This window comes from Talpa europaea (assembly GCF_964194135.1).
Source record: "Talpa europaea genome assembly, chromosome: 10".
NCBI lineage: Eukaryota > Metazoa > Chordata > Mammalia > Eulipotyphla > Talpidae > Talpa > Talpa europaea.
This window is the reverse complement of record NC_140077.1, coordinates 44,555,191-44,576,320: the sequence shown is the minus strand read 5'-3', so window position 1 is coordinate 44,576,320 and position 21,130 is coordinate 44,555,191. Positions and strand designations below refer to the sequence as shown.

At 46.7% G+C, this 21,130-nt stretch overlaps 1 protein-coding gene across 1 annotated transcript in view; it reads left to right on the top strand.

Annotated features, from left to right (window-relative positions):
- TSPAN15 (tetraspanin 15) overlaps window positions 1–21,130 on the top strand; it is a gene marked incomplete at both ends in the record, with an annotated part of 45,606 nt that overhangs the window by 994 nt on the left and 23,482 nt on the right. The window lies entirely within an intron of this gene.

Genomic DNA, 21,130 nt, shown 5'->3' with positions numbered 1-21,130 from the left:
GATCCCAGGCTGCAGGGCAGCGCTGAGCCCCAGCCACTAGACCCCCACGGGTTGGTGTCTCACGAAGCCGCAACAGGAACTTCGCAGATGCTCAGGCAAGCAAGCGAGAAGAGGCAGGGTTGTTTAGAGAAAGAAAAAGTTTATTGAGGAGAAAAAGAACAGAAATAAAGTGGGACTCCCAGGCCAGGAAACCAGGCGAGGAAGCCAAAATGGAGTCGTGTCTCAGGGAATATGTACCTTCTTTCCCTGATTATGCTAAAGCTCCACCAGTCTCTTTGTGATTGGTTAATTCTTGGCTGTCTCACTTAATTTGCTACTGAGTGGGGGATCTTCACATTCCTTATCTAACAGCTTTCCCTTTCCCCATTTGTTGCATCTTTATCTTTATGGCCCAGTCCTCTGCATGGGCATCCCTGCATTGAAGTTAAACAGCTGCCCTTCTAAGTTGTCCATAAATTAAACCACTCTCCATTTCTCCAATCTCTACCTCCCTTTATCACCTGAAGAAAACCAAGGCCAGCGTTAACAATGTTGTTCTTGGTCCTGGGATGTTTGTTTTTCCAGGTGGAATTAGTTACACTCCTCTTGCTGCCCTTATCTCTGAAGCCTTCTTCAATTCTCCAAGGTATCCTCCTGCAGTGTCCCTAGAACTGCCTAATTCCTAGCTTGCCCTGTGTCTCAGTCTGGAGTGGGGATGGAGTCCACAAAGCCTGTATAGGATTAGCTCAGAACATCATTTCCCCCTAACAGTACCACTTTGCAAGCTCAGTGATCTTAGGGAAGTTACAATTCTCTAGACCACAGTTTCATCTGTAAATGGAGACGGTAATTATACTCAAAGTTTAGAACATCTGTGGAGATTATGAAATGTGCCAAGTTCAGTGCCTATCATGGGGAAAAAAATCCAGGAAGTATGAGCTATTATTTATTATCATTATCAGTATTATTATTACTAGCAGGGAAGCTAGACCCCCATGGTAAGGTGACCAAAGAGACTGGATTTCTTTATGGAAATTTCAGACTAAGCTGCATTTCTATCTAGAAATTGGGACAGCTTTCCACAGGTCTGCCCCAACCCTGCCACTCTAGAATAGTTCCCTGTTCTCAATATGCCTCAGAGCTGACTTGCCCAAGGGACCCCAGAGGGATCCCCTACATTATCCCTCTCAAACACAATGGTCTCCTCCTTAGCCTCTCGTGGGGTCTATTCTGCTAGCAGAGCTAGATGTGCCATCAGTCCTAGTTTTCCATGTGACTGCGCTGCAGATGTGACCTTCCCTATTGATCTCGTTCCAAGAGATCCAGACTCTAACCTTTTCTGTTACTGCTCAGGGAGCTTTTAGGCAAGTCACTTTCTTCTCAGAGGGCTGAAGGTCATTAACTGACTTATCCCTCTAGGAAATTAGGCTGAGCCCAATTTTGACTCTGTGCAGTGTTTTGACTCTGTGTGATGTGGACAAGTTATGAAGTATACTTGGGCCAGAGGATGAAGCCTGGACTATAGTGAAAACCCAGAGAGATTTGATGGGATGATTTGATTTGAGCTAACATTCTGAGAATCAACTAGAAAATTAAAAAAAAAATCTACAGATAGATGTCTGGTCTCTAGTATAGGGGTTTATTTAAACAGGCAATTCTAGTGTATCATTGGGGTTGAAAACTGCTGGGCAAGATGGTTTCAGAGTCCTGGATTCTAATTCGGGTATTTTTTGCCTGTCCAAATGCTTTCCCGGCCTCCAAAGGTCAGAGTTAAAAGAGTGAAGGGTAAGGGTAATGAGTGGTATGGAGAAGGTGGGAAAATAAGGGAAGACCAGGAGTCACAAGGTGAAGAATAGTCCCCACCTATTAGGTTTCTGGTTTTACCCTTTCTTCAATATGTAATTTTCTTAAAATGACATGACCTTTTTTTAAAACTCCATTTTCCTTCTGTGAAATGGACTGATATCTTGCCCCATATTGATTGATTGTTTTTAGGATTAGTGATTTGGGGACAGTGACAGGTGGACAAGCCAAGCACTATACAAAATAAAGTTATGCAGTTAAAACAAAATTTGAACTCTCAAGACCCTGTTCTGTTATTATCCCATTCTAGGGCTCCTCCTTTGCTTCTCTTAGGGCAGTGAGTCTCAGAATTTGAAACCCTTCCTCTTTAGTCATTTGAAATTGCCTTCTTAAACCCATGACTTCCTATTCCAGGAAGCATTTCTTCTCAAAAATTCCTCATCCATGCCAGGAACTGAACCACCTGCCAGGGCAGCTCCAGGTGCCAGAATTTGACTGTAGGGTGGAGGCCTGTGTGAATAAATAATTTGTCCTGGAACTCAATCACTGCTAATTGGAAATTATGACAGGAAAGCCCATTAACTCAGGTGCCACCACCTCTCAGGAGGAGAGTGAGGCCAAGGGTTACTTGCTTTATTAGCCCAAAGTACTAATATTCATCTCAGTCTTTAGCTCTGGAAGGGGCCAGAAGTTTTACCATTGCTGTATATCTTCCATAAAGTATTTTTGCTTTAACTAATATCAAATAGGATATACAAGAACATTGTACATTATTTAAAAGCACAGAAGAATAGTCATTGGTTTGAGCTTTTCTCCTGCCTCTCTGCCCTGTCCAGAAAGACCTCTTTTAGTAGCTTCTTGTAATTCTTTTTTGAGATACTATGTTAGGCAGAGGATGCCCTATGCACAAATGTAAATGCATTTTTAATTTTTTCACATAAGGAGCACACTTTTTGCAGTTCTGTTCTTATCTTTTCATTTAAGTTGAAATCCATGTAGATTTGGGTGTTCTGCTAGGAGCTGCCTCTTCTCTTCAGTGACTGCAGAGAATTCACTGGAGGCTATGCCAGCATTTCTCTGATCAGTCCCCAGCTGGGGAACTCAGGTTGTTTCCAGTGTTTAGTTACTGCAACCAGTGCTACACTGAGCATCTTTGAGTGTGTCTCTGCATGGTGATTTCTACAAGTGAAATTTGCTGGATTAAAGGGTATGTCAATGTATAATAGACATAGGAAATTTCACTATCACAAGTGTATATAGTCTGATGTTTTACAAAGTGAACACCGCTGTATAGTCAGTCCCTAGATCAACCAGCAGGATGGACAGCAGAAGCCAAAAGCCCCCATTGTGCCCTTTTCTAGTCACAACCCCTTCCAGCTGTGATTGCTGTTGGGACATCTGCTGGCATAGAGCAGCTTTGCCTGGTTTTGTATGTGCATTTAAAACTTGGATAGATTTTGGTAAATGGCCCTACATGGAAGTTATGCCAATTATGTTTCTTTTGATGGATTTTAAAAACATATTTATTTTAAAAAAGATTTTATGTCACTACCTTCGATGGGAAATCAGTATTTTCTCATCAAAAAAAAAAAAAAAAGCAGTTTACTTATTAAATCCTATTTAGACATTGTGATCCTGAAGGATCCTCCTTTGTTAAAAAGCTGGTTAACAAGTATTTGAGAAGCTTAAAGACAAACTGGCACCAAAACCAGATTTGTTTCTTGATGCATTGGAAGGATCAAGGGGAAATGAGCAGTGAAAACTCATTCCAGTCTTGTGAGTCAGTTTGAATATGACCTTGAACCACTTATGATGCTTTCCTCTCCCTCACTTGGGGGACCCTGGGTGGATGTGTTTCAGGGTCACCCAGCAGAGCTGGCATACCCCCCCCCCACCTCATTCCCAGCTCTAAGTTCCTTCCAGTAGGTCGCTGAAGCTGTTTCCAGGAGAAATGAGCTCACCCAGAGGCACCTGGAGTCTCCTCTTTCCACCAGGCAGGGTGAATCACTCTGACACATGTGCCCTCAGCCCATTGGGGACACACCTCTAATTTTAGCACTGACCACAGGGTATCCTAGAGATCCATTTACATGACTACTTTTCATTGCTGGGTTGTGGGCTCCTCTTACAAATGCTGGGGCTGGGGTTGCTGCACTGTGGTGGTCGAGCACCACTGGGTCTTACTAGCAAGGATCTGAGATGGAGGCTTCTGGCTCAGCACATGAGCTGGATATATAGCCTGCACTGGTCAGATTTGCCGAGGCCTTGAATTTACAAAGTGGGCTGTGCTGATCATGTGGCCACTGGCTCTTAGAAAGCAACAATCCTGTTGCCTTGACAACCAGATAGGTCTTCCAACTGAGTAAGGGTGTCAGAATAAGGTGGGGGGTTGTATTCACTAGTCAGTAAGAAAAGGATGGGGCTGTGCTGAGTGAAAAGGAGGTAGGTGGTGAAGGTAATGAATGCCAGAGGCAATTTTAACTCATCCTCACCTTCTCCACAGATACCTTGGCCTGAGATTCTTTATATTTCCCTATAGTTTAATGTGGTGAAGAGTGTAGACTCTGTACCAGGCTGCCCGGGTCCAAATCCCAATTCTGGCAACTTAAAGGTTGAGTGGCTTAGGTACTAACTTCTGTTTCTTTATCAGTAAAATGGGCCACCTACTCATTAGAACTCATGGGAGAGTTGCTGAGATAGGAAGGGCTTAGAAATGACTGTCACTACCTCTACCATGACATCCCTTGGCAAGTTAGTGACAGATCAAGATTAGGAACCAGATTGCCTGGCTTGGTTCTTCACTGGGTCATCTGACCTTTACCAATCACCCCAACCCCACCCCCTCCACACACCCCATGATCCCTCCCCAATGTTGGGGCTCAGGCTGTGGGTGGAGGACATTTTGGGAAGGAACCCGGTACCTGGCTGCTGGTTAAGCAATAGATGAAACCAGATAGAAAAGAAAGTAGGGACGCCTCCCTGGTGGTGCAAGCACAGCACTATGAAGCTGTCTGCAGCCTCTGCAGCATGAGTTTGATCCCCAGCCAGGGAGCTACCCACATGGTGCAGCAGACCTCTCCTGTCTCACCTGCTGCTCCCCTCAGCAGTGTATTTCAGTCAATCTGCCTGTTCTGTTCCCCACTCTGTCTCTGGCGATTCCTCTCACCTCCCACATCTCTGGCCTGCACCCCAGATCTTGTATGCATAAATAAATAAATCTTTAGAATAAATAAATAAATAAATGAATGAATAAAAGAAAGTTGCTTTGGTTCCCATCAGGAATTTCCAACTTCAGAAAAGAGCTTTATTGCCTTTGTGAAAACAATACATATGCATAGTTAAAAAGAAAAACTCAATAAATAAATATATATATATATTTATATATATGTACAGCAAACCAATAAAATTCACCTTCAATTCTGCCTAGGAGAGAACCACTGTTACCCCCTGGTAAGTACCTCTCCAGAGGTCTCCTTGTACACATATGTTCATACTTTATTTCCTTAATTTTATTTTTACTGTGCTTGATTCATTGTGCAGACCCATTTTCCTTTTGTTTGAGGCAAACATTTAAAAAAAAAAAAAGTAGTGAAACTTGAGCAGAACATGCTAGTGGCCTTCATACTAGAGAACAGGTCCCTGGGCCTCCTGGGCTGTCAGGAAAATCTGGAAGCAATGAGACAGCTCTGTCCATCGGCACAGAGAGGCATTCCCCCACCCCCCAGACATGGGGACTTTAACATCCCAGAGAATTAAGACTGTTGCCCTGGAAGGGGTTCAGAAAACCTTCCGAAACACTCACTTTACAGCTGAGCAAACTAAGACGCTGAGAAAGTGTCTTTACCCTTTGTCTAGACTTTTGTGCATGACCCCTTCTCCTCCTGTGAGGGGGGGTTATTGTAAGCTGTAGGCCTGGATTGGACCCTTGCTGCTGCTGCTGCTGCTGCCATTGGGAGTGTGTTCCTGAGAAGCAGGAGTCGTTGTGACCTGCCCTCCCTCCCTGCCCGCTGCCTCTTCTGTCCGGGTGACTCACAATGCCAACCTGGGGTGGGGCTCAGAGTAAACAAGTTAAGGAAATGATAATAAATTTCTGTACCAACTGGTTCCACACACAGGGGAAAGCTGTCTTCTGGGTAAGCCCAGGCACACAGGGGATTTCCTGGAGAACTTTTGGATGTAAGTAGGTTTGAGTTGACATCTTGGAATATAGGAAAGTCTAGTCTTGAGTTTGCTGTTTTCTCCAGGGTGGGGTTTTTTTTTTTTTTTTTTTTTTTGCTTATTTAGTTAACAAATATTTATTTGTTGGCTACCATGTTTGCTAGACACTATAATAGGTGCTGAGAAATGACAATGAACAATATTGACTTAGTCCTGAGCTAGGAAGACAGACAAATCAGTAAATAAACATAGAGTGATAGGTGCTACAGAAGAAATTAGGGAGCAATGAGACAAGGTAGGACTTCCTACTTTATATGATGTGGTTAAGGAAGTCTTTTATGAGGAATTCACATTTCATCTGAGACACAAAGAGTAAGAAGGAGCTAGCCATAAAAAGACATGCAGAGAACATCTCAGTGGTAGCAGTCAGTGCAAAGGCACTGTGGTAGGCAAGTATGACTGGAGCAGATGAGGATCTGCTGAGTTCCTAGACCCCTCACCTGTGGATACCCTAGAGTACAATCGGAAGGCCCTTACAAGATGAAATATACAAAGGCACTAAGTACACTGTAGTGCTTGTCTCAACCTCCCTTGCCCAGGTGCCAGGACTAGTCTTAGAACCACACAGGACTTTTCTATGATGACACATGTGCCTGTCATATGGTGCACAGACCAGGAACTAAGAGGTAGGAAGGAGCTACTAGTCCTTGGAATAGCCACGTGCACTCCCAAGGGATCAGACTTTTTGGCCCAAGGGTGTGGCCACAGCCATCTGCTCTAGACATGCAGAAAGCAGCTTCTTCTGACAAGACAGTTTCCAGAAGTTCTCATCACATCTTCTGTGCCTGCACCCCCTGAACTCTGCAAGTCTCCCCAGTAAATCTCCATCCTCCCATGGACACCAGGACCTACCAGGTGCTCGGTGCTTTTGCATCTTTCATCTTGCAGGGTCTTCCCACTGCATTCTAGGGTGCTGGCTTCTGAAGGTGGCACCAGATTCTGAGACTAGGTCACTTCCTGAGGTTAAATGACAGGACCTCCTGGGTCACTGGGCCTCCCCTATGGCTCTGGGTCTCAAAACCTCCAGGCTTAGGGGATTTTTCAAAGGGCATGTATCCAGGGCCATCCTCAGAGCTGAGTCAGGGGTCTTGGGTGGGATTTAACATGAAGCTTGAGTGGAAAAGAGTTACTGCTTGAGTGGCTGTAACTTTGAGGGTTCTTACCCAGTTTGCAAGCTGGCTTCCTCTTTAGCTGAATCCTGAGTGATGTGCTAAACCTATTCCCAACCCCTGACCATCTGCACTATCTGTGGGCCTGGAAAGTTACTGCACTGCTGTGTGAGTGGTCCCCAAAAGAGAAAGAATGCTCTAACCAGGGTCAGTCGGCAGGCTTCCATCTGGGAGAGGAAAGGCTGGGAGATGTGGGAAATCCCAGACTGGGCATGTGGGAGACTGTGTGGGAGCCTGGTCTTCAAGGAACCAGGATGTATTTCTGGGGAGAGGAAAGGGAGTTTCTGGTTCTAGAATTTTGTTTTCCTTTGCAAAATTCTTTTATATGCCCTACAGACTAATACTTCTCTGTGGTTATTGTTGAACCTGAAGTTTCACATTTTCCCCCTTTAAATTATGTGTCCAATTTGAGAACTGCTGATGTGTAGGCATCATGTTGGAAAACTGGTGTCATCTCTTGAATAGCAGCAACTCATGGAGTTCAACCCCATAGGGAAACAGCACCAGAGGTGAGGTGAACTTGCCCTGGGGTCAGGTGATGAGTTAGTGGTCAGATAGCAGGAGGATGACTTCTGACTGACCACTGAGCTCTGTAGCAGGTTGAATGGTGGATGTCACCCTGCCATCCTCTCTACTGCTGGACTCCCCACGAATAAGCAAAAAATATGTTTTTATGTCTTAGAACCTGTGACTGTGACCTCATTTATTTGTTAAAAGGGTCTTTGAAAATATAATTAAGCCCATACTCTTGAGATGAAATTATTCTTGATTACCTGATTGGGCCTAAATTTAAGTGTCTTTGTAAAAGAAAGGCAGAGGGGACTTTGTGATAGAAGAAGACAGACATCCAGAGGGGAAGGCCACCAGAAGCTAGAAGAGGCAAGGAGAGATTTTCTTTTAGAACTTCTGGAAGGAGTTTGGCAAGGAAGGCAGGGTTTCAGACTACGTTCTGCAGAATTGTGAGAAAATACATTTGTCTTTTTTTTTTTTTTAAGATTTATTTATTTATTTATACAAGCACTGGGTATAGTCAGAAGTGTGGGAGGGTGAAAGAATTCACCAGAGCCAGAGTGGGGAGCAGAGCAGGCAGAAGGACCGAAGTACACTGCTGAGGGGAGCAGCGGGCGGCAGGAGAGGTCTGCGCGCCATGTGGGACCCTCCTCCAGTGGCCGGGGAGCAGCCGGGGATCGAACCGGCACTGCAGAGGCTGCTGGCAGCTTCGCAACCCAGCACTCAACCGCTGCGCCACCGGGGAGGCCCCATTTCTCTTCTTTTAAGTTGCCCAGTTGGTGGCAATTTTTTTCTCCCTGCACACCAAGAGACAGCGATTAGGAATATAGTCTCTCCTGAAGTTAGACTGGCTGCATTAAACAGTAGCCTCTTTTAAGGGAGAGGTGGAAAGTGAGGGCCCAAACCCATAAGAATATCTGTAAAGGTAACCCCGGGTAACCAATGCAAGCCCTTCTGCTTTACCAGGTTGCCTCACAGAGGAGGGCCCCAACTGAGTGGGACCCTGAAAATCCATTTCCCTACTGTGGGCTGTAGTAAAACTGAGGAGAGAGTGGTTGGAGGCAGGAGTGGGCAAGGAGGGGACTGAAAGAGAGTGTGGCCCACTTCAGCTCCTCCCTCCATCAAGACCATCCCTTGAGAGGCCCCATATCCCTGTCCATCCAGGAGGTCGAAGGTTACTGTCTACAATGCTCCCTTAGGGGCTTCCCCTTTGCTAGGAAAGCCTGATGAAAAGAGGTTAAAACAGGGAAGGGAATGCAAATTAGCTTTCGAAGGAGTTCCTGGTTCTGAAAGCAGTTAAACTGCTTTAGGGTTTAACTAAGTAGGGCTATGTAGCATCTGGGACTCCCCTGCAATCCTTCAGAACCAGAGCATTACCCCCTCACTTGGGGCCAGTTAGGGTGCAGCTTGGACCTCCAGTTGGGCCTAACTTTGAAGGGATGTGGTGCGTATCTTGTGCAACCCCTTCCTTTCAGGGGGGAGACCAGACCCACAGCAAGTGCCTCTGGTTTAAAACTCTGTGGCCAGTGGTGTGACCTCCATCGTTCAGGGGGACAGTGGGCACTACTCAGGGATCTGCCCCAGTATCATCATCTCAGCTGGCATGTGGTGTTGCACATGGTAAATGGGACTGATATAAATCAGAGACATCCTGCAGGGGAGGGGAAGGGAGAGGGATCAGAGGGAGGGAGGGAGGAGCACAGGGGACTGGGGTGATGGTGCATGGGTGCGGTGCGTTGGTGAAGGAAACTCTATGGGGACTACACCTGAGGGCGTGGGGCGGGGGAAGCAAACATAATTTTAAAATGAACAATGATGTAAAATATATATAAATTTTAAAAATAAAAAAAGAGTTATTTAAGGCCCCATAGCCCCTGAAGCAAGAGGGTGCTTGCCTGTGTAGGTCTTCTCTATGGGTTCTTCCCTGGTGCTGGCCTTTACTTAGAAGGAAAATTTTCCTTCTGCCATCAGGAAACCCCCAGATGCTGCCCCCTATCTAGTCTGGTTTCGCCTTCTGCTTCCTCCTCTTTTGTGTTTTTAAAACTAACGACTGTCAAGCCCTTCCTGTGGTATGGGACTGAGTTTTCTAGGCGTTCTCTTAATTTTAACCCTCCAGCCCTAAGAGGCAGTGCTGTTGTTAGGGGGAAAGGAACCCGTTTTGTATCGGGGCTGCCCTATAACACTGTTACTGCCCATTTTCCAGTGAGATTCAGAGAGGTTAGGGAGCCCCTCATTGGGGACAGTTAGGGTGCGACTTGGACTTTCAGTTGGGGTCTAACTGGTTATTCCTGGTGGTTCCCCAAGATGATTTTAGGTGGTCTATGGGGGAATATTTTAAAATTTAATACCTGTACATTAAGTATAATATATATTAAAGAAAATAACTAGTATTTCAAATCTATGGCTTCATAGATGCCAGGAGGCTAAATGAGGACCATACTTACTTTAGTAAGAAAAGTCCGTCAATTTTAAGAAAAATAGCGCTTAGACATGTGAAATAGCGCTTAGATACAGTCTTTATAGCTGCTGATGTTTACAGATAGCCTGGGGGTTCTCACTTGCTGCAGCTGCAGGGTGTGGTTTGCCCATCTCAAGGGCTCCCCTGAGTGACCGCTGGGCTGGAGTTACTATTCCTGTTTAGCAGCAGGGAGGGAGTGACCTGTGCAAGGTCACCAGCTCCTCAGTGGGAGTTACTGCAGCTGGTGAGTGCCCTTTAACCCGGCACACCAACCCAGCCCCCCAGGGGAGTGGCCTAACAAGGTCACAGTCACTAGGCCTTTGCCTCCGCTCACTGCTGGCACTTTCAGCACCAGGATTTCATCACCACATTGCCTTGTAGTGTATGTGTTCCCTCGTCCTAACTTTTGTAAAGCAAAGGAGGGGATTTAGGTGAGAGTGACCCCTCTCGCCCTTTCTCCAGGCCCCTCCATCTGCTCAGCAGGGCCTGGTCCTGCTGCCTTGGGGCCGGTCTTCCTGCAGGCTCACTTGCCTGTGTCATAGGTAGCTTCCCATGACAGCCTATATTTAGCCCAACTTAGAAGTTAATGAAACATCTGGTTGGGACATTAATTCCAGAGGAGCCTATCCGCCCCCAGCATCTGGTGAGCGGGTTCCTGGCCATGGGTCACTGAGACTTCCTAGGCTAAAGGGAGACTCAGACCTGTAAACAGATCTCCTCTTGGAAAAACTGGAACCTGGATCTTGCTTGCTTTCTCCACTTTTTTAATTGCAGAAAACACCTGAACCAGAATCAATAATTTTAACATTTTAACATATCAGAGAAAGTTGCAGTTATGATGACAATTCATTCCTAATATCCCAGCTTGCATCTCCTAAAAAATGCTTGACTATAACCATGTTGGGGTCCAGATGATGGGGCTCAGAGAGTAGGGTCCTTGGGTCCTTCTGAGAAAGATTTTGGCAATGTTCCCCTTCAGTGACACATGGCGAGTTTAAGGAAAAAGATGTTTGTACAGACACAAGCAAGCAAAGCCTGCATTTTAATGGTTTATTAGGAAAAAGAAAGGCTGGAGGGGGTGGGGTGGGGTAGGGGGGTGGAGGAGAAAAGAAGTGGCTGCATAGACACAGGTGGGCAGACTTAGGGGCAAGAACTTCATTTTGCCAGAGCAAGGGGTGCCCTTATGTAGTGTTCTTTGGGGGTGATACATTCCTTTGGGGTCTGGATGGGTTGTTTTTCTGGAACAGATAATCCTTTCTGAATCACCCCACACACGCACTCAGATTCATGAAATTACTGTGGAATTCATTGCTCTGGGGTCAGGTTGTGTTGGTTTTCTGTAACTGATAATCCTTTCTGCCCTTACCCCAGATACCTGGAAACTTCCATCGCCAGTTTGGTTTAAGACTTGTTCATCATCCCTACCCCAAACTCTGGTTCAATTCCTTGTGAGACCTTCCATCTAAAATTTTCAACTCTAAACTTCCATCAAACACACCACTATCATTCCTGAGAACACCAAATCCATATTAGAACTTCTCCAATTTAAGATATTTCTCATAGTGCATTTAAAAAAATTAGCATCCAGCATCACAGTGTTAGGGGGAAGTGATGTCCTGAGTTAATCCCATACAGGCTTTGTGGACTCCACCCCCACTCCAGACTAAAAACCATCAGGACATTGGGGAAGACAAATCCCATCACCACCAAGGGGAGGGTGGCTGGGACCTGAGGGTGGAGTTGGGCAGCCAGGTTGGATATAAAAAACCAAACACGTGGGCCTAGGGCTCTCTGGCTCGCGATCGCTCGCCTCCCGGCTTCACCGCTCCTGGCTGGCGGCCAGCTCTCAGAGCGCCATTTTGGGGTTCCAGATCGGCGGATCGGGTAGGACTCATTTAAAACTTTGTCTCCCGCTTTTCTCCCAGAGCTGTATATTTCCTCATTTCCCCTTCCCTTGTAAATAAACCTTTTATTAACCTTTCACGTGTGCCTGCAGTAGAGCATTGATAAGTCCTTTTAAGCGCGCGGGTGAGGACCCACAGTCAGGCACCCCGTTTTGTATCGGGGTTGCTCTACAACAACAGCACATGCATTGCATTGGGTTCCTTTAACAAAAAAAGGCCCCAGTGCGTCTGAAACAATCTCCGAGGCCCTGCTGCTCTAGGTTCTGTTACGGAGCAACCCCGATATAAAATGGGTTCCTGGCTGTGGGTCCTCACCTGTGCGCTTAAAAGGGACTTATTAATACTCCACTATAGTCACACACAAAAGGTTAATAAAAGGTTTATTTACAAGGGAAAGGGAATTAAGGAAATGTACAACTCAGGGAGAAAATAGGGAAATAAAGTCTTAACGCGTCCTACCCGATCGCAGGCCTGGAAACCCAAAGGCACTCTCAGAGCTGGCGGAACTGGTGAGCTGGTGGAGAGCCAAAATGGGGGATCCTCTCCAAAGCCCATGTGTCTGGTTTTACCAAACCTGGCTGCTTAACCCCACCCTCAGGTTCCAGCCACCTTCCCTTTGGTGGTGATGGGATTTGTAATTCCCAGAGTCTTTTGGCTTTGGCCTGGGGTGGGGCTGGAGTCCACAAAGCCTGTATGGAATTAGCTTTAGGACATCATATTCCCCCTAACAGTTCAAGAGTTCTGGAAAAGACTTGCCTGTGCATCTGCCTGATTCACCAACACCTACTGGGGTCTTGCCCTCTCTTTGCTTAGAGGAAATCCAGAAAGTAGGGAGACAAAGACTTGCTGGGCCTGCAAAGTGGGGTGGAGCTGTGGGGATCCTGCAGGAATCCTCTTCCCCTTGGAAGGAGGTGACTAGAAACTGCCCCAGGGACTCCTGAGTGCCCCCTAACTACCAGCTGAGCTTTGTGAGGTGTTGGGGGAGGTGCTTTGGAGAGCTCAGAGCCCTGGGCTGGAGGCCCACAGTCCGCCTGGAGACCCCAGCCTGCCCTGGTGCTGCCTGATCGCAGACCCTCTGTAGACAGTGTGCACCAGTTTTGGGAAGTCAGCATGGCAGAGAGATGAGGGAGGCTCTCTGTGCTGTGTTCTGATGCCTGGGCTGTTGTTGAGGATGGGGACAGGAGAGGCCCCGTCTCTTAGGCTAGATAGAGAGGGCTAGTTGCTGGAGCAGTCCCAAATCACAGATTTTTAATTAAGGTGTGATCAGGGAAATTTTTAATTAAAAAAATTAAATCCACAGAAAAGTTTGAAAGAAGAGTTAAAAGATTGCCTGGGGCCTCCCCTAGTGGCGCAGCGGTTGAGCGCTGGGTTGCGAAGCTGCCCGCAGCCTCAGCAGCGCCAGTTCGATCCCCGGCTGCTCCCCGGCCACAGGAGGAGGGTCCCACATGGCGCGCAGACCTCTCCTGCCGCCCGCTGCTCCCCTCAGCAGTGTATTTGCGTCCTTCTGCCTGCTCTGCTCCCTGCTCTGGCTCTGGTGAATTCTCTCACCCTCCCGTGCTTCTGACTGTACCCAGTACTTGTATAAATAAACAAATAAATAAAATATAAATAAATAAATAAATAAATTTTTTAAAAAAATAAAAGATTGCCTGGATACTTTTGGATTACCAGTTATTAACATCTGAATCTCTCTCCTCCCTTTGCCCATCCCCCTACTCTCTCAATAAATACTTCTTTTTTACCAAGCCAGCTGAAAGGAAGCCGTAGCTATTTTGACCTCACCCTAGATACCCCAGAGTTCAACTTTCCCAAAAGGGCCTTCTCTACACCATCATCCATCTGAAAAACAAATCGCCACTAAATAAAATACCATTTTTAATAGCATTGTCTACATTCACATTTCCTCATTAGTTCCCCTGATGTCCTTTGCAGTGGATATTTTGCCCAATTCAGGATACACTCAAGCTTCACAGACTCACTGTTTTTGACCATACGGTCTCTGTAATCTCCCCCAATCTCGACTGTCCTCACTGTTTTGATTCCTTTGGAGCCTCCAGCCCCGTTGATCTGCACATCATCAGCCTTCTGGATTCGCTTTATGGTCTCCTTGTAATTAGGTTCAGGCCACCCACTTCCTGTGGGAGCGCTGCTGGGGGATGCAGTGGGAGCTACAGTCTCCCCCATTAGGAGGCACGTGATGTCGGGGCTTCCTGCTGCCGGCCATGCCCAGCTTGACTGCCAGCCCTCTCCATTAGAAGCCTGCCTCTCCCCAGGATGACAAATACAGATGCTGATGGGGGACAACTGGGGACCTTGTGGATTATTCAGTTTGGTGAAAGAGCTTTGAAAGCAAATATGAGCATGTGACACTCCCCAGCCCTTCAACTATTTCAGTGATTTCCCTGTTCCAATCTCAAAATAAATGACCTGTGAGAATCCAGCTGTCTTCTCATCATCCAGACATTATTATTTGCAGAAACGCAAATCTTCTGAAATCATTCCTTATAAAATATAGGCTATGTATGTTAACATGTAAATAGATTTGATTTAGTGTCTCCTTCTCTCTGGCCTCCTCTGTGTATTCAGTTACCTCTACTCTGACTTTTCCCTCACTCTGCTGCGTTGGTTAGTGTGCAGGTATGTCTCACCACACCGAACTCCTCAAGGGCAGGAACTAGGTCTTGACTTTTACTCCCAGTGCCTGATATATAGTAGGTGTTTAATGTTTGTTGAATCAGTGAGTGCTGTTTTGGATTTCAGACTAGGGTATCTCCTTCCCCTGAATCATCCTTGGTTCAAAGTGCCTCTAAGGGGAAGTGAGTTCTGGCATCTGATTTCAGTCTTGAAATGTCAGTGTTACAACACTACTATGTCTCGACTGGGGAAGGAGAAGTAACATTTATTGAACACCTCTGGGTACCAGGAACTTTTGCATGGTATCTTGTTTCAGAGATACTGTGGTTCAGCAAGGCTACTGTGAACTGAATTGGGCCCTAACCACTTTCCTTATGGCTTCTGTGGGAAGAGTGTGGTCTGGTAGCTAAGCCACCAAACTTCTATGAACTTCTGAGACATCCTCGTGAACCTGCATGTCATGTGCAGTCTGTGAAGTTGTCACGGGCAAAGATGACTGGATGCCTCAGGCTGTGGGGAAGGCACTTCTGGGCCAGAGGCAGAAGAGGGCGGGATGAGCGGGAGTTGTAGGCACAGGGTATACTCCTGAGCAGAACCTTGGCAGAAAGCACCTCCTAACCCACCTGCATAGCTCCAAATCCCTAGGGTGCCCAAGCCCTTACCCCAAGCCCCAGTTCCATGCCCCAGTACTCTCCTCTCAGCTAGATCCAGGCCACTGCCTGCAGTGGTGTGAGCTGCGGACTCCTGTCGCTAACACAAGGGCTAGACATCCAGGGTACATTCTGGGGAGCAGTGGCTTCTGTTCTGGTTGATCTCTGGCTCTAATGGGTCAGCCTGGCTTGGGGGCTGTCTTGGGATCACTTAGGGCTGAGATCTGGGAAGATAATCACCCAAACACTAGAGGAACACAGGGCTGAGAGGCAGGTTCTGACTTTGCTTCAGACTCAAGGAAGGGAGGAGAGGGAAGGAGGCCTGGGGAGGAAGGGGGAGAGAAAAGCAGAGAGAGGAATGTGTTGGGTGAAGGTGTTTGCTTTTGACTCTCCTTCCCTTGACTGTTTTCACAGATTAACCACGAGTCACTCTTATTCTTAAGCCCTGGAAGGCTCTATTCCAGAATGGGATCACCAGAGTTTCTTCTTTGGGATTATAGGAATTTAAAGTAATTTCATATCTTAGATTCAGTCCTCCACCTTGTACCTTGGACCATCCCTATGCTTGTGGAGGGGCTAGGGCTGTGAAGTCAAAGTCCATGCAGCCTTCAAGACTCAGCTCCATGGGCCTTCTCTCACTTTCAGGAAGAAGTAATTGCTCTACCAATTGTTTCAGAATATCCTGATAGTTATTTGCTACACTGCATACCCCGCCTGCCCCCCAAAACACTTCCCGAGGAGGGTCATGCTCAGTCACTCATACCCCAGTGCTATGTCTGTGGTTGTTCTTGATTAAAAATTCCACTCTCTGCCCTGATGGTTGAATAGCTGGGCCTTGCAAACCTCCCAGCTCAGCTCTTTCAAAGCCTGGAATGTGTTGTGTGGGTGTGGGAGTCTTTTAAGTCAAATTTCTGTAACCATTGGTGACAAGAAGGATGGTAACACAGATTGTGTGCACACGTTGCTTCCTGGAGGGATTTATTTTCCAAAGGCTGTGTTTTTCACTCCTTTATCTTGCTAGGGAGGTGGAAGAGGGTGCTCCCCGGGCAGGCCTGGGAAATATTTACAGAAGTCTCTTCAGAGCTCTGCTCTGGAGGCCATGAAAAGCTTGAGGGAGGAGGAGAGCACTGTTAGAAAAACCGTAAGTAGACAAAGAGAGGGTAAACCATGTGCAAGGGTGGGAAGATTGATAAAGATGTTATTTTTTTTCTCCAAAGGGATCCATCTATAGATTCCAGTCAAGCCTCAGTAGGTTTTTTCACGGCACTTGATAGGAGGATTCTAAAATATATATGGAAGATTCAAGAATGTCCAGGACACTTCTGAAGAAAAAAGAAAGGAAGGACTTGGCCTAGCAGGTGCCACAATGTGTTATAAAGCTGCAGTGATGGAATAAGGTTGTGTAGATAGATTGACTCCTGGAAGAGATTAGGGAACCAGAAGCAGGTGTAGGTATATGTGGCTCCTTAGTTGTGACATAGTGGGGCATAGCAGATTAGTGGGATGAGAGGACTAGCCAATGAACTGTGCTTGTTACATTACAGACCAACCAGGCTGTGTCACAGAACGTCATGGACCAAGGGTTATAATTAACCGAGTTCTCTGTATTTGATGTCCAAGTTCAAGTTTACTTATTTATTTTTCACATTTAATTGATTTTATTTTATTTTGAGATCTATTTGTTTGTGCATACAGGAACTTGGGTGTAGGCCAGAGGTAGGGGGTGAGAGGATTCACCAGAGACAGAGTGGGAAGCAGAACAGGGGGATCTACTGAAATACACTGCTGAGGGGAGCAGCGGACAAGACGGAGAGGTCTGCTGCGCCATGCAGGTTAACTCCCTGGCCGGGGATCAAACTCATGCTGCGGAGGCTACCAATAGCTTGATAGCACTGAGACTTTAACCCCTGCGCCACCAAGGAGGCCCTTTTTTTCACATTTTAAAAGGACAGGTTTATTTGGAAAATGAGAAAGAAAAAGAGAGGCACCTGCTTTGTCACAGGCGGACAGGAGAGCTGCCTAGTTTTGTTTTTAAGGAAATAAATCCTGCCCAGGGTCAAGGCAGAGTTGACAGCAAAGTACCAGTGATGAATAGCAGGGATCAGCTCCTTTCCTGGCAATTGGAGGCAGCTTCTGGCGCTTTCCAAAGCAAAGGGTTGCCTGGGTTTGGTGCTGAGATGAGCCCTTTTCCTCCTGCATGAGCTGAGCAGGATGGGGGCCAGCTTGGTGGCACCAGTATCCAGGCGTCAGAGCTCAGAGCATTGCCCGGTGGTCCTGGGGTCGGTCTGGTATGGTCTGGGGGAGCCAGAATGGGTCCTATGTCTGTGTAGGTGGGGGCACCATAAGGGCCTTGTGGATCTGGCCTGTCTTGCTGTCCCTACGGTCAAGATGAGGGGGACAACATGAACTGAGTTTCTTGAGGAGAGGAGAGGAGAGAGATTGTTTTCCACTGCGTAGTGAATATTCATTGAATCTTCTCTGGCTAGTGGCAGGATGTTAAAGGCATGTGAGTTTTAAATAAGGGTGGTTTCTCCCTCGTGAAAGGAACAATGTGAGAGTGATGACTGACACAAGACAACCGCTGGAGCTGTGCTGCCCAATGTGGTGGCCACTAGCTGCAGGTGGTTGGATTTGAATTTGAATTTAAAGTGAAATAAAGTTTTAAATGCATTTTCTCAGGCACACAAGCCACATTTTAAGAACCTGCCAGCCGCATATGTGGCTCGTGGCTGCTGCAAGGACTTCAGCATCATCACAGAACATTCTGTTGGCTGTGCTGCCCTATTGGCACCTTTGGTATTTTGCAAAGGCTGTTCACACCGGTGTCTCCCAGGTCTTTGCAAAAGTCCCATTTGGAACCTTCATGGCAGGCCAGACAGACAGGCTCTGGTTGTGTTACCTCACTCTGCCCCTCATGCCATTGAGCCTAAAGTTGAGTCTGGTCTGTCAGCTGAGACTGATTGTTTCTCGGTATGTGAGGGGGTGCGTGGTTAAAGGAGAGGACGCAGGTGTGCAGCACTCTGGCATGTTGTGCCAGCTCTATAATTGCTCTATAAGTGGCTGCAGGCTTTGCTGCCTTACAGGTGAAGAAGACAGAAAGGAAGGACTTTGAAATTAAATTTAAATTCAAGAGACAAGTGGCTCTTCACCCTCTTTGTACCAGGGATCCTCGTGGCTCAAAGGGGAAGCCTATCTCAGGGGGCTTCTGGTCCCCTAATCTCTTCCAGGAGTCAATCTATCTACACAACCTTATTCCCATCATTGCAGCTTTATAACACATTGTGGCACCTGCTAGGCCAAGTCCTTCCTTTCTGTCTTCTTCACCTGTAAGGCAGCAAAGCCTGCAGCCAGTTATAGAGCAATTATAGAGCTGGCACAACATGCCAGAGTGCTGCACACCTGCGTCCTCTCCTTTAACCACAGTTCCTCTTTGGGACCCAAAGAGGGGATGTGACAGGGCTAAGGGCACCGAGCTAAGAAATGGAGCCCAGAATGCCAGCTCCCATCGCACGCTCTCTCTTTTTTAATCTATTCTCTATAATTTTTATTTTTTACTTTTTTAGTTTTTTAAAATTTTATTTTATACATTTTTTACATCATTTTTCATTTTTGCACAATGTATAAATTTTCATCTTGGTTATAGTCCCCATGCAATTCCCACCCCCCTTGTTTTGATCCTACTCCCTCCTCCCCCCTCTGTAGTGTGTCTCTGGTTTATAGTTGCTTGTTGATTTTGATTTTTACTTTATTAGAATTAGGTTTTTTCCTGGGCCCTTATTTAGGGTTTCTAAATTCCTGCTAGCTGCAATTTGCATGAGTTTATCTTTTTGATTGCTGAGTCATGTTCCATTGTGTATATGTACCACACCTTCTTGATCCAGTCATCTATTTTTGGGCATTTGGGTTGTTTCCATTAGCTCGCATCTCTTGTCTCACCTTTACTGCTCCTTCCAGCACCAGGTTATATACAGGAGAGGGGAAGGGGGCTATGGACAAGAGGTCCCTGCAGCGTGGACCTAGAGCAGGAGGCCATGGACCTGTGGGCGTGAAGTTCAGCTCCATCTTATTTAAAGTCTCTCAATCCTTGGAGTTCAGCTACTTCCCACATCCTTTAAGCTAGAAACTCATCAAAGTGCTTAGATTGGGTCCAATACAAAGCTCTTCATCCTCCAGTGCCACGCAAGGTCGTTCTAGAATGAAGCAGTTCTGAGGCATTCTGGGAAACACTGGCTTCTTCAGGAAGCCCATCCTAATTTCTGTCATTCCCTTTCACCATCTCACTTTTGTTCTAATTCCTCCGGCCCCCTGCTCTGTCCATGACGGGGACCACAGCGCTCTTCCCGCAGACAAGTGGCTCTTCACCCTCTTTGTACCAGGGATCCTCGTGGCTCTCAGGGGAAGCAGATGGAATCCTCTTCAGAACACATGGTTTAAATGCATAAAATGACATACACAGGATTGCCAAGGAGATCAATTTTATTGAGATACAATTATTAAAATGTTACAAACTCAGCTCTGTGATAATGTCCTTTATCAATGCATTAAGTCACCAGATCTAACACTGAGTCTAATATGCTGTGATTTTGAACTGATGTGGAATATATGTGATATTTTAAGATATTCAGCAATCCAGGAATAACTGATTTGATGTCTGTTGGTGACAAAGTCACAGGTATTGTTAATAATGCTATGGGTTGCTGTCTGCATGTGAAATGGAAGGAACATTTCAGTTAGAGGTTAGTGAAAACAATGGTGTGACTAACTCAGTTCAAAGACTCCCTGCATCCATCCCCCGACCATAGATTTCCAGCTTCTCCTATTCTCTCCTTCCCCATTCTTACCCTGTATCTAGTTTTGTGACTAGATCTGTGTCCCCAAGATACAGGGCCTGGAACACAATCGGTGAAGTGTGTGTGCCTTTTGGGGTGGAAACAGGCTGTGCAGGTCCCATCTAAGGGCAGACTTGCCCCAGCTGAAGGTGAGTCAGTGGGGCCCAGTGACCAGATGCTTCCTGAAAGAGGAGACACAGGTGCTGGAGTGCCTGCCTGGGCCTCTTGCTTCCCAGCAGCTGAGTGGGTGGAGGAAGGGGAAGCTGGGGAGCCCAGGCTTATAAGCCGAGTTTATGCGGGGTGATGGAGCTCCTGTGCAGCCTGTTGAAGACACCATGTGACTTGAAAAGTCCAGGGCTTTGGGCCTAACTTGTGTCCTGGCAATAGCATATTTTTTCCCTCCTTGGCCCAAATTGGCATTGGCCTGCTGTGTGTCTCCACCCCTGTGCTGGTTAGCTGAAGCTGTCCTCCTTGATAAATAGGCCATTCATTTCCTGCACTGGAGCTGGAGTGGCTGGCCTCCTGGTGAAGGGCTATAATTAGCAGAGAAGAGTGGATGGGATTGCATGCTTAGCATTGACAGTTAATTTTCTATCCAGATAGAAACATAAACTGATGTCACTGTAGATGTAAATACCATTTAATTCATGGGAAGAGTATGCCAGCCTCTCCCCAAGCCCACTGCACTCAAACAATAGCTCAGCCTGCAGTATGTGGGGAGCTGCCTTGGGGAGTTGCCTACCAGGCCATTCCCGGGGCTGGGCTGACAGCCCCTTTGCTTGGAGCAGGAAAAACAAGACCTGCGAAAGCTCTGTGCATGGTGCTAGGGGTGTCAGGAGGCTTGGGTTTGTATTTGCCACAGGAGCTTTTCCCAGGGCCTTAGTGGTCTGGAAATGTTGCAAGACTCACTACTGAGGAAGAGGCAATACTTTGCAGTGGGAGAGAGATCAGACCAAAGGAAGTTTTGTTTCCTGCC